The sequence below is a fragment of the Prosopis cineraria genome, unplaced genomic scaffold, assembly GCF_029017545.1.
Source record: "Prosopis cineraria cultivar Desert tree isolate PC_DT_omini unplaced genomic scaffold, ASM2901754v1 PC8, whole genome shotgun sequence".
NCBI lineage: Eukaryota > Viridiplantae > Streptophyta > Magnoliopsida > Fabales > Fabaceae > Prosopis > Prosopis cineraria.
Genome location: NW_026555339.1, coordinates 14,412,305 through 14,422,400, shown reverse-complemented (window position 1 = coordinate 14,422,400; position 10,096 = coordinate 14,412,305). Strand labels below are relative to the sequence as shown.

The 10,096-nt window shown below is 32.4% G+C and overlaps 1 long non-coding RNA gene across 2 annotated transcripts; it reads right to left on the bottom strand.

Moving 5' to 3' along the window:
* Positions 1–3,905: 3,905 nt before the first annotated feature.
* On the bottom strand, positions 3,906–10,096 carry LOC129317233 (uncharacterized). 2 transcript variants are annotated; one of them, XR_008594971.1, is made up of 5 exons: positions 9,828–10,096; positions 8,435–8,698; positions 6,461–6,616; positions 6,247–6,364; positions 3,906–4,119 (listed from the first exon to the last, which is right to left on the bottom strand). It is a non-coding gene; the product is annotated as an uncharacterized LOC129317233 (long non-coding RNA). The 2 variants fall into 2 exon arrangements; XR_008594970.1 differs by having other exon boundaries at positions 6,247–6,616.

Here is a 10,096-nt window from a genome sequence, read left to right as displayed (position 1 = left end):
TCAATTCCTCATCTCCCCCATTCTTCACGGCAGCAAGAAAAGGAAACAACTATTACAATTTTCACCATTTAAACACACCCACACAAAATGAACAAGGAGTATAGGGAGAGACTGGACGCACTTGAAGAAAACAGAGACAGAAGAAGGACGACGATGTTGCAGGGGAGGAGATGACCATTCAAAACTCCTACAACAACGAACTAACTCCCTTAACAGCATCAGTCTTGAAGCGTGACGGACGAATGGACAGACGACGACTCTCAGCTCCCTCTTCAATAACCGCAAAGACGGAAAGAGAATAAAAGAGCCCGACGCAAGAGCCAGGAAGGAATAGGGGAAGAAGAATCTGGCAACGTGAATAAAAGAGGAGGAAGAAGAGTCTGGCGCACCTTCTCTTTACCGGTGGCTGGGAGTATAAACGACAAAGAGACCAAAGGTTGGAGGAAGATGGATAAAGCTTCTAGACGAGCTCTCCCTTACTGTCTCAATTGATGCAAAATGTGTAAAATGAATCGGGAAAGTGGAACAAAAACAGATAGGGATGAGGGCATAATGGTAATTTCTGGTCAAACTAGTAGCCAAATAAAAATTCTGTTCTTGCACTGAGAGGGTTCAAACCTGGAACCTAATAGTTAGTTAACTGACATAACTCCACTATGCCACATTCCCTCTTGTCATGTCTGCACCAAAAATTAATAAAAATGCATTCGAAATACCTTAATATAAATTTATCTTATACTAATTATTATTATTATTATTATTAATTTTGTTGGGCTATTACAATTTTGAAAGTGAAATTTCACAATTTTTGCATGACACAACTACCCTTTTCACATCAGATAATAATTTTTCAGATGCTCACCTTTTTTTATGTTCAACAAGGGCATCTGAGATTGAGATATTAGATTTGTCTAATAAACTATTTGGAGAGCTTCCTAATTGTTGGGGCCAATTCAAATCATTAGTCGTTTTGGTTTCAGGAGAACTTCCAGCTTCTATCAGCTCTCTAGAAAGACTTGCAAAACTAATATTAAGAAACAATACGTTTATTGGATAGTTGCCTTTTGCCTTAAGGAGTTGCTCATATTTATCGCTTCTAGAAGCAGGGGAAAAAAATTTCTCTGGACATATACCTTTATGGATTGGAATTGGTTTACATGAGTTATAAATTTTATCATTTCGAAAAAATAACTTCTCTGGAAACTTACCAATTCATCTTTGTTATTTGTCAAGCCATAATTTCTTAGATCTCTCATTGAACAATCTTTCAGGAAAGATACTTAGATGCTTCGGAAATTTTACACAAATGGCTTTAAATGATGATTTATATTCTTTTGGTTATGGCTTTGTCATTGATAATCATGTGGAATTTTCATCTGAGATTAGTGCATTGCTGATGTGGAAAGGTATGGAACAAACCTTTAAGGAAAATATTCCTTTAAAAGGCATTGATCTTTCAAGCAATCAATTCATGGGAGGAATTCCAGTTGGATTAGGAAGTTTGTTCAAATGGTATCTTTGAACTCATCAAGAAATCAATTAGGTGAAGAAATTCCTTTAGAGATTGGACAATTAACATTATTAGAATCTCTTGATTTATCAAGAAATCATTTCTATGGTCCAATTCCTTCAAGCCTTACTCAGATTTATGGTCTCTCAGTGTTGAATTTGTCATATAACAACCTTTCTAGAAAAATTCCAACAGGCACACAATTGCAAAGTTTCAATACTTCAAGCTATGAAAGAAATGTTGACCTTTGTGGAAAACTACTTGAAAAAATATGTCCTAAGGAGGAGAAACATCAAGAGCCAACTAAATTCAAAGAAGATGAGCATGAATCAATTCTCTCCAAAGAGTTCTATTGGAGCATGTCATTGGGATTTATCACAAGATTTTGGGGAATTTTCAACTCGATTCTTTTTAATCACTCGTGGAAACATGCCTACTTTAGATTTCTAAAAAATTTGACAAACACTATGGTTGTTCTAACCATGGTAAATATGACTAAATGCAATTGGTGGTTCAAAGGGTACTTGGTAATCAATCGTATATGCATCTTTTCTCTTAATTTTCTATTTAAAAGTTTATCTATATTTTTTAAAAGATAAAAATATTATTTTTCCCCTTTCATTTTGCAGGAGAGACAAGGATAAGACCTCCAAGTTTAAGATGGGATGTGATGCATGCTATGCTGGATATATAACATGAGCCGAATATTAGAGCATACATGTTGCTGAGCTTTTAAATACTATGTTCTATTTTGTGCTATTTGCTGTGTTATGCAATATTGCAACCATGATTTATGTATTTGTTTTGCTGTTTTGAGTACGAAGGTTTCTAAGAAGATATTTTTTTTCCTTCTCAAAAATGAAACCAACACATTGGAATGAATTCCAACCATTTTGAAATCCATTAGATGCTCCCTCCCTCTACATATGTGTGTGTGTGTGTGAAAAATGCCTTACTTTTAATTCTACATTTTCTACAACACTAGAATGATATCCTTATATCCATTTAGATGTGAGTGCTTGATCAAGCTTCGTAGGGGAAGTAAACCAACTGAAACTAATGCAAATGCAAAACCAATACGTGCCTTAGCTTTCACATCACAAATCCAAACCCTAAAATCGCCTTATTTATTGGATACTGCACAAATTATTGCCTGTTCAGCTTATTGTAGGCCACCACGTCCCCCGATATATAGTTTGTTATTTCACAACAATCAAAAAAATAAAAAAAAAAAAGAAAAGAAAAGCCCTACCATTAACTTTTGTTTATCAAATAGATTATGTAAACTTCCTATCTTGAATTTTCAAAATCATATTATAAATGATCTTTTTCGAAAGTTACACAGGTCTCTCTTACTATTAAGATCTTGTAGTCCAATGGCAGTGGCCCTGGTCTAGCCCAATAGTTAAGAGTCATGCTCCATGATGTTGGCCAGTCAAATTCTACACTTTTGTATTGTAAGTTCCAGCTCAGAGTATTGCCTCATGTTCCTTATTCTTCTAAAACCCCTCCTCGAAACCTCCTTACTCTTCGCTACTTGCGAGTTTGACAATTGACATTGAGCCTAGTCAAAGGGCTACAAATACAGTTATTAGGTTCTAATGCTCAAGTATTCATAGGCCGATTTGGTTGTATATAAATATATACCATTGATCTCTCAAACTATTCCAACACAATATCATATCTTACAAACTTAAATGAAGATAATTAACAAGTTCTGAAAGATAAGTCTAATTGTAAAACCAGAAGTTTGGCTTCCTCCAAGCAAGAGAACCTGTAATTTATATGGTCACAGTGAAATTAAAGCCTTGTTCTGTGCCGTCTACACAAGAGACTGGATGCAGTAGGATTGGTACTTTTTTTACTCCCTCCGATCTATTTTAAATTATAAGACGACTTTTGAATAAAATATATTGACAAAAATAATATTTTATTAATGATGTTTTTCCAATTATTAGTCTTGAAGTGGGGAGAAAATTGAATTTAAAGCAATTTTAGATCTGTCTCTCCGTACATTGGCTCTCTAGTGCTCATTTTTTTTTAGTCTTGATCCCAAGGTAGAGGGAGAGTGGCCAATTGGGGCCACAATCCTCCCAAATTTTTATTTTATTTTTTAAGTATCATATTAATGTTACATATTTTTGGCCACCCTAAAATTTATAAAAGCTTTACAATATATATATATATATATATATATTAATCTTAGCCTCTTTATTATTAAATCCAAGCTCTGGCCGTAACTTGATTTTATATCCTTGGTTTTATATTAAACTGGTTAACTATGGAAATTTCATGCATGGGCTGATGTTAATAATAATAAAAAGAAATAAACCAAAAAAAAACCCTTTTAGATCTACTGTTTGTATTTGTCATAAAAAAAATTTATCTAAACAGGTTAATAAAAACTAAATAGATTTCTGGTTTAGAGCATCAAAGTTGAAGGAAACGTGGCAGGGAAAGTGTACTAGAGGGAAATAGAAGGAAAAGACGAAACTGCCCCGGCAAAGAATCTATAGCACTCTTCCACCCAACGCAAGCCACTACATGTGAGAAGGAATTTTAGCCTTTTGATCCTCACATCCCTTCATTCCGTTTTCTTTTTCTCCTCCCTTCAAACCAAACACACACAGCACACGCGTTGAAATATAGAGCTGGCTAAAGAAAATTTAAAATTAAAATAGCAAGGGAATAAACAATAAGAACCAAAAAGAATGATAAATAAGGATTTCAAAAAAAAAGAATATCAAATTAAGATTTATTTACTATTAAAGTTTTAAAATTCAGTATTGTTTTTCTTGTATTTCAATACTAATTTTTTTAAAAAAATAATCTTCTCATGAAATTCTCATCAATACTTGTCATGCCCTTATGAAAAACCCCACCATTAAGCCCTTGTACTTTCCTAAGCACATATATATATATATATATATATATACATATATATATATATATATATTATATTGTTTGGGCCTAAAGTTGAAATGCCAACCCAAAAACAAGAAAGAAGTGCCAGAGAAATGACATGATATGTCACACCCTCAAAATAGAGGGTGACCGGCACGAATGCGAACTACATCACGCATTCTCATAAATCTTAAAATAAAAATTCATTCTGTTTTTTAAAAAAAACAATAAGATCATATAAAAATTCTAACACTTTTAATATTAATTGTCATAACAAGACTTCAACATTTTTATAAAAATTTCAGCAAAACCTTCCCTATAAAGGGGATCTCCTGAAAATTCTACAAAAAAATTTTTACAAGATACAATATCAATCAGGAGCTTAACTCCCTCCAGCCAACAATAATATATATATATATATATATCAAAATAAAATCCTAACAACTATCTATGTGAAGCACTAATCTTTCTTTTAAATAAAAAAAATACATACGACTTATGTGTTTATATCAAAAGTAACAATACCAACCAAAATTTTCACCCAATGTAACTATATTGCTTTTCAGAGGTCAGTGGTAAGATTATCGTCAACAAACAAATCTAAGACCAAAATAAATTTTTACTGAATAGCATTCCCAAAGTAGAATTTTAAAAATTTAAATTAACAAACTCTAATAATGGTATAAACTAATTAAAAATATTTCAATAAAATAAACTTGTAGATCTGTAAGTCATAACCACAATCATAAAATGAGAGTAAATTGAAAGTAATTTATTTTATCATGCTTAAAGAAAACAATTTATTCACACATAAATCAAAGTGATATAATTGCTAGCCAAAATCATGTAAATTTCGAAAACACATATTAGTCAACATTCAGAATTTTGAAAACACAACATAACAGGTAACAAACATGGACACACAGTCCATAAGAGTAAATAACCAAACGCGACTTATGCCACGAAAACAAATATGGACGCACAGTCCACGAGAGTATGTAACCAAACATAACCGAAGCTACAAAAACAAATGTGGACACACAGTCCATGAGGATAATACTAACCAAACACAACTCAAGCCACGAAATCAAACGCGAGTACAAAGCCCACAAATACCAAATGTGAGAACAAAACTCACGAGACAAACTAGCTAGTGTTTAACCATAGCGTGCTAACAAAACTACCTTTAACAGCAGTGTTCTATTTAAAGTCCTCTTAAAAATCACGTTTCAAACATGAGAGAAGAATAATTAATTTTAAAATACAATTTACATTTTCAATACCAAACTCGCATGAATCATTTCAAATTTTAATTTAGTACTTGTCGAAAATAATAGTTCATAAATAATGTATAAGCTTACATTAATTGAATAACCAAGAATTTTTAGAGATTTATAAACAACTAATTTCATAATTTTTACAATATATTTCTTGAGGAAATAAATGTACATACCATCACCTAATTATCCATCATTAATATTCCATAAGTTTCAAAACTAACGTAATTCTTAAGAGTAAAATATTTCAGTAAAAATTTATTAAAAATGAAAATAAAAATAAGTTAAGGGGATATTATTCACTTACTCATTGAAGTTCTAAATTTTCAAAGGTTTTCTTTTTTTAATTCTTATCAAGGTCCTGTCCTTTCACACACCCTATAATGATATAAATAAATACAATCTCAATAAATTTTAATTTACTACACAATCTCAACCAACCATCATCGTCTTAAAATTTCAAAACTAAATTTATGCTCTAGAGATGGTCCCAGTATTATCATTCATATCACTGGTTTTTTTCAATATACTTATCGGTCAAAATAGCCCACTTACTTGAGGAAAAAATTTTCATAAGCTTTGCACCAAATATGTCACACCCTAAAAATCAGGTGTGCCCGGCACGGGATATGGGCACAAACTTCACATCCCTTAAGCCGTGATTGGAGGAACTCTGAAATTAATACGTTAAACACACTAATAGAGGAATTAAAAATTGTTACAATATTAAATCAGATATTCAATTTTAAAAGAAACGTGAGGATCTTACCTATAGTCTACGTGGAGCACCTAAGGCCAGACACCAACGTAGGTATAAAGTTCAAATTTTCATCAAACTAGGATTTGACTAAAATAATTCTTCTGCTTCAATTCAGCAATAAAACTCCTCAGTGGATGTCTCGAGTCACGAGTTCAACTATACCATCTAAAACCAAAATATCTTTTCCAGTAAATAACGTCCCAACAATAAATAATAGAACATAAATAAAGTGAAAAATTTAAAATAGTTATGTAAATTAAATAGACAAAATTTTCATAAAAATTTTATAAACTTCATAATAAAATGGCTCTATAAATTTCAAATAAAATCTCAAATTGAATTATCATAGAAAATGATAATATCACTTGATTTCAAGAAAGCACATAAATTAAATAAATATTTATAAACAAATTACTAAATAAAAACCAATAGAATATGAAATCATCAAATGATTGGATTCATAATTATAGGAACTTATCAGAATAATTAACAAACGTGGATACACAATCCGCGAGGGTAACTAACCAAACGCGACTTATGCCATGAAAACAAACGTGGACACTCAGTCTACGAGGGTAAGTAACCAAACGCAGCCGAAACTATGAAACAAACATGGACACACAATCCACGAGGGTAATGCTAATCAAACGCGGCTTGAAGCCACGAAACAAACGTTAGTACGATGCTCACAAATAACCATCCCTCCATTCCACGTGCGTTGGCCATCACACGAGGCTAACACCTCCTATAAACATCTTGCTAGCTAGGTGTATCATGGCGCGCCAAGGGCTAACGGAACTGCCGTTAACAACCAGTGTTCTATATAAAGTCCCTTCCAAATTCAATTTCAAACATTCAAAAAATTGATCATCATTCAATTAAATTTTCCTTTTCAATGTCGAACTCGCATGAATCATTTTTCCGTAGTAATTCAATAATTTCCAAAATAAAATTCCACAATTAGAATTCAAACTTGTATTTACTGATTAACCAAAATGATCAATTCTGGTAAAATAATTTCATGAAATAAAGCAATTTAATCAACAAAATATCTCATAATCACATTGTTGTTATAAAAAGAATTTGTATAAAAATGTAATATTTGAATAAAAGAGATTTTAATGAAATATTAGTTGGGACGCTATCCACTTACCTAAAAATTTCTCAATAATCTTATAATTAGACTCCCTCAATTTCCCGCTTTCTCCAGTGATACTCCAAATTAATCTAGCATTTAAAACCAACCACATTCAACCCCAACCATTAACACTCTTCTTATTCCATGTTTAATAAAAACCTCAGTCATCACATAACCTAACAATTTTCCTTTTTGGTGCTATACAAATCCAACGAGTAAATCAACTTTACAACTTGTATGTAAAGATATATATTTCATCAACAAACTATTCAATTTCAAGGATTCAAATAATCACATCATCATCATCATCATCATCATCATCATTATTATTATTATTATTATTATTATTATTATTATTATTATTATTATCACCTTTGCAATATTCTCTAGCAAACATTTCAACAAACATCTTATAAACACCAATATTTAAGTTTTATATTTAAGCTATTCTTTTCCAACTTCATCCTAACAAATTTTTCAACATCACCCAATCTAAACAATTAGTTCAACTCAAAAATTATGACCCATGAGTATATCATTCTCAATCTTTAAGATAAATTGGCAGCTCAATATTTGAATTGTCTCTTCCCTATAATAGCACGGCAGCAACAAAAAACACACTAAAATTCGGTAGTTTCATGGACACACAGAGCAAACCATACTCTAACACACAGCAACAACAGTCCACATTCACAAGTGCAGAAAATTATTTCCAATTCAATTTAAATTTCTTCCTTTTTTTCATCGCACGGATAGCAACATCACAAGAGGAAAAAAACTTCAACTAATAATTCACGCACTCACACACACAAGATTATCAAGAAGAAGATCTCAATGCTTCTCACCTTAATCATAGATAGCACAACAAGAAGGGAGAAGATTTGCAGGAGCTGTACAGGGGAAAGGAAGTCCAACAAAACTTGATGGAGGAGGAGGAGGAAAGAGACGCTGTTGCACGAAGGAGGAGGACGAAGGACGAGCTTCACTCACCAGCACCTAAATGATGTCAATGAGGAAGGGAGAAGAAGTAATCGATGGTGAAACAAAGAACAGGGGAACGACGAACTCATGACTCCGACCTCTTCAACAGTGAGCAACAGAATTGTAGACTGAAAAAAAAACTTGAGCTTATTATTCACGCACACACGAGCCTCCAACAGCTGAGGAGGAAGAAAAACTAAAGCTAAACACACACGCACATAGAACTGTCGAACCTAAATGAAGAAGCAGCGAAAACAGGGATGAATGAAGGATTTTGATTGCTCCACACGCTCAACAGAAGAGATAAACCAGCAAAGCAAGATGCACGCCACCAGTGAGAAGAAGAATAAGTTCAAAAGTGGGGAGGAAGGTTTCGAAAATGATGAAAGAAACGAGATCTAAGTCGATGAAGAGAAAATTCTAGGATGTTTTGTTTTTGCTTCCACACACACGAGATATAAAACTAAAGAAAAGAACTTTTGGAAATATCACGAGAAAGAACACGAGAAAATCACAAGAAAAAGCACAATAAAATTACAAGAAAGGGCACTACATTCTCTTGTAATTTTAAAATCAAGCTTTTGTTCAAAAAACTTTAGACCCTAAGTCCTTGAGAAAATTTCTAGCATAAATTCTTATAAACTATCCCTTTCTACTTGCTATTAAACTTATTTAAATAAAATATTTATTAAAAGAATAAAAAATTATTTAATTTAAAATTTAGGGTCATTACAAAACACCTTAGGTGCCTTAATCTCTGTCATTCAATTAAAATATCAAAAAAAATCTACCAATCACCATACAAATTTCAAGTATCTAGATAGCTACATACAAGCTCATTCTCAAATTCCTTTACAAATTTACAAGTTAATTTCTAAAACAATAACTTCTATATCAGCATATTTCTCACAAGAACCAATGAAATTTCAAAATCAAGTTTAATTCTTCTAACAAACATTCAAACAAACAACTCGCACCAATATTTAAGTTTATATTTATATTATTCTCTTCCAATTTCATTCTAATAATTGCATCAACATCAACCATTTCAAACAAATTAATTTAACTCCACAATTATGACATGTATATATCATTACCAAGCTGTAAGATAAATTCCAAGCTCAAATTTGAATCTTCTCCTTCCTATAACCGTACAGGCAGTAGCAGAACATTCAAGTTTTTATAATCTCGGTCATCAACTTACACTCTCTCTCTCTCGCACAGGTTCATCTAGAAAGAATGATGAAGAGTTCTCACCTTAATCACTAACTAATAACAGCAAATGAGGGAGAGATCAAGAAGCTGCCGACAGAATAAGGAAAGAAGATGGAATTTTTGTCTGAACAAAGGAGAAGGAAGACAGAGCACCACTCGAAAGGGAGAAAAACAACAAATTCAGCATCAGATCGAGCTCGTGATCAGTATCCCAGCTTCGGCGACCCGATTACTTCCATCCATCAGCGACTTAATATGAACGACAAAGGCAGAATAGCAACCAAGGAAAATAGACAAAGACAGGAAGCACA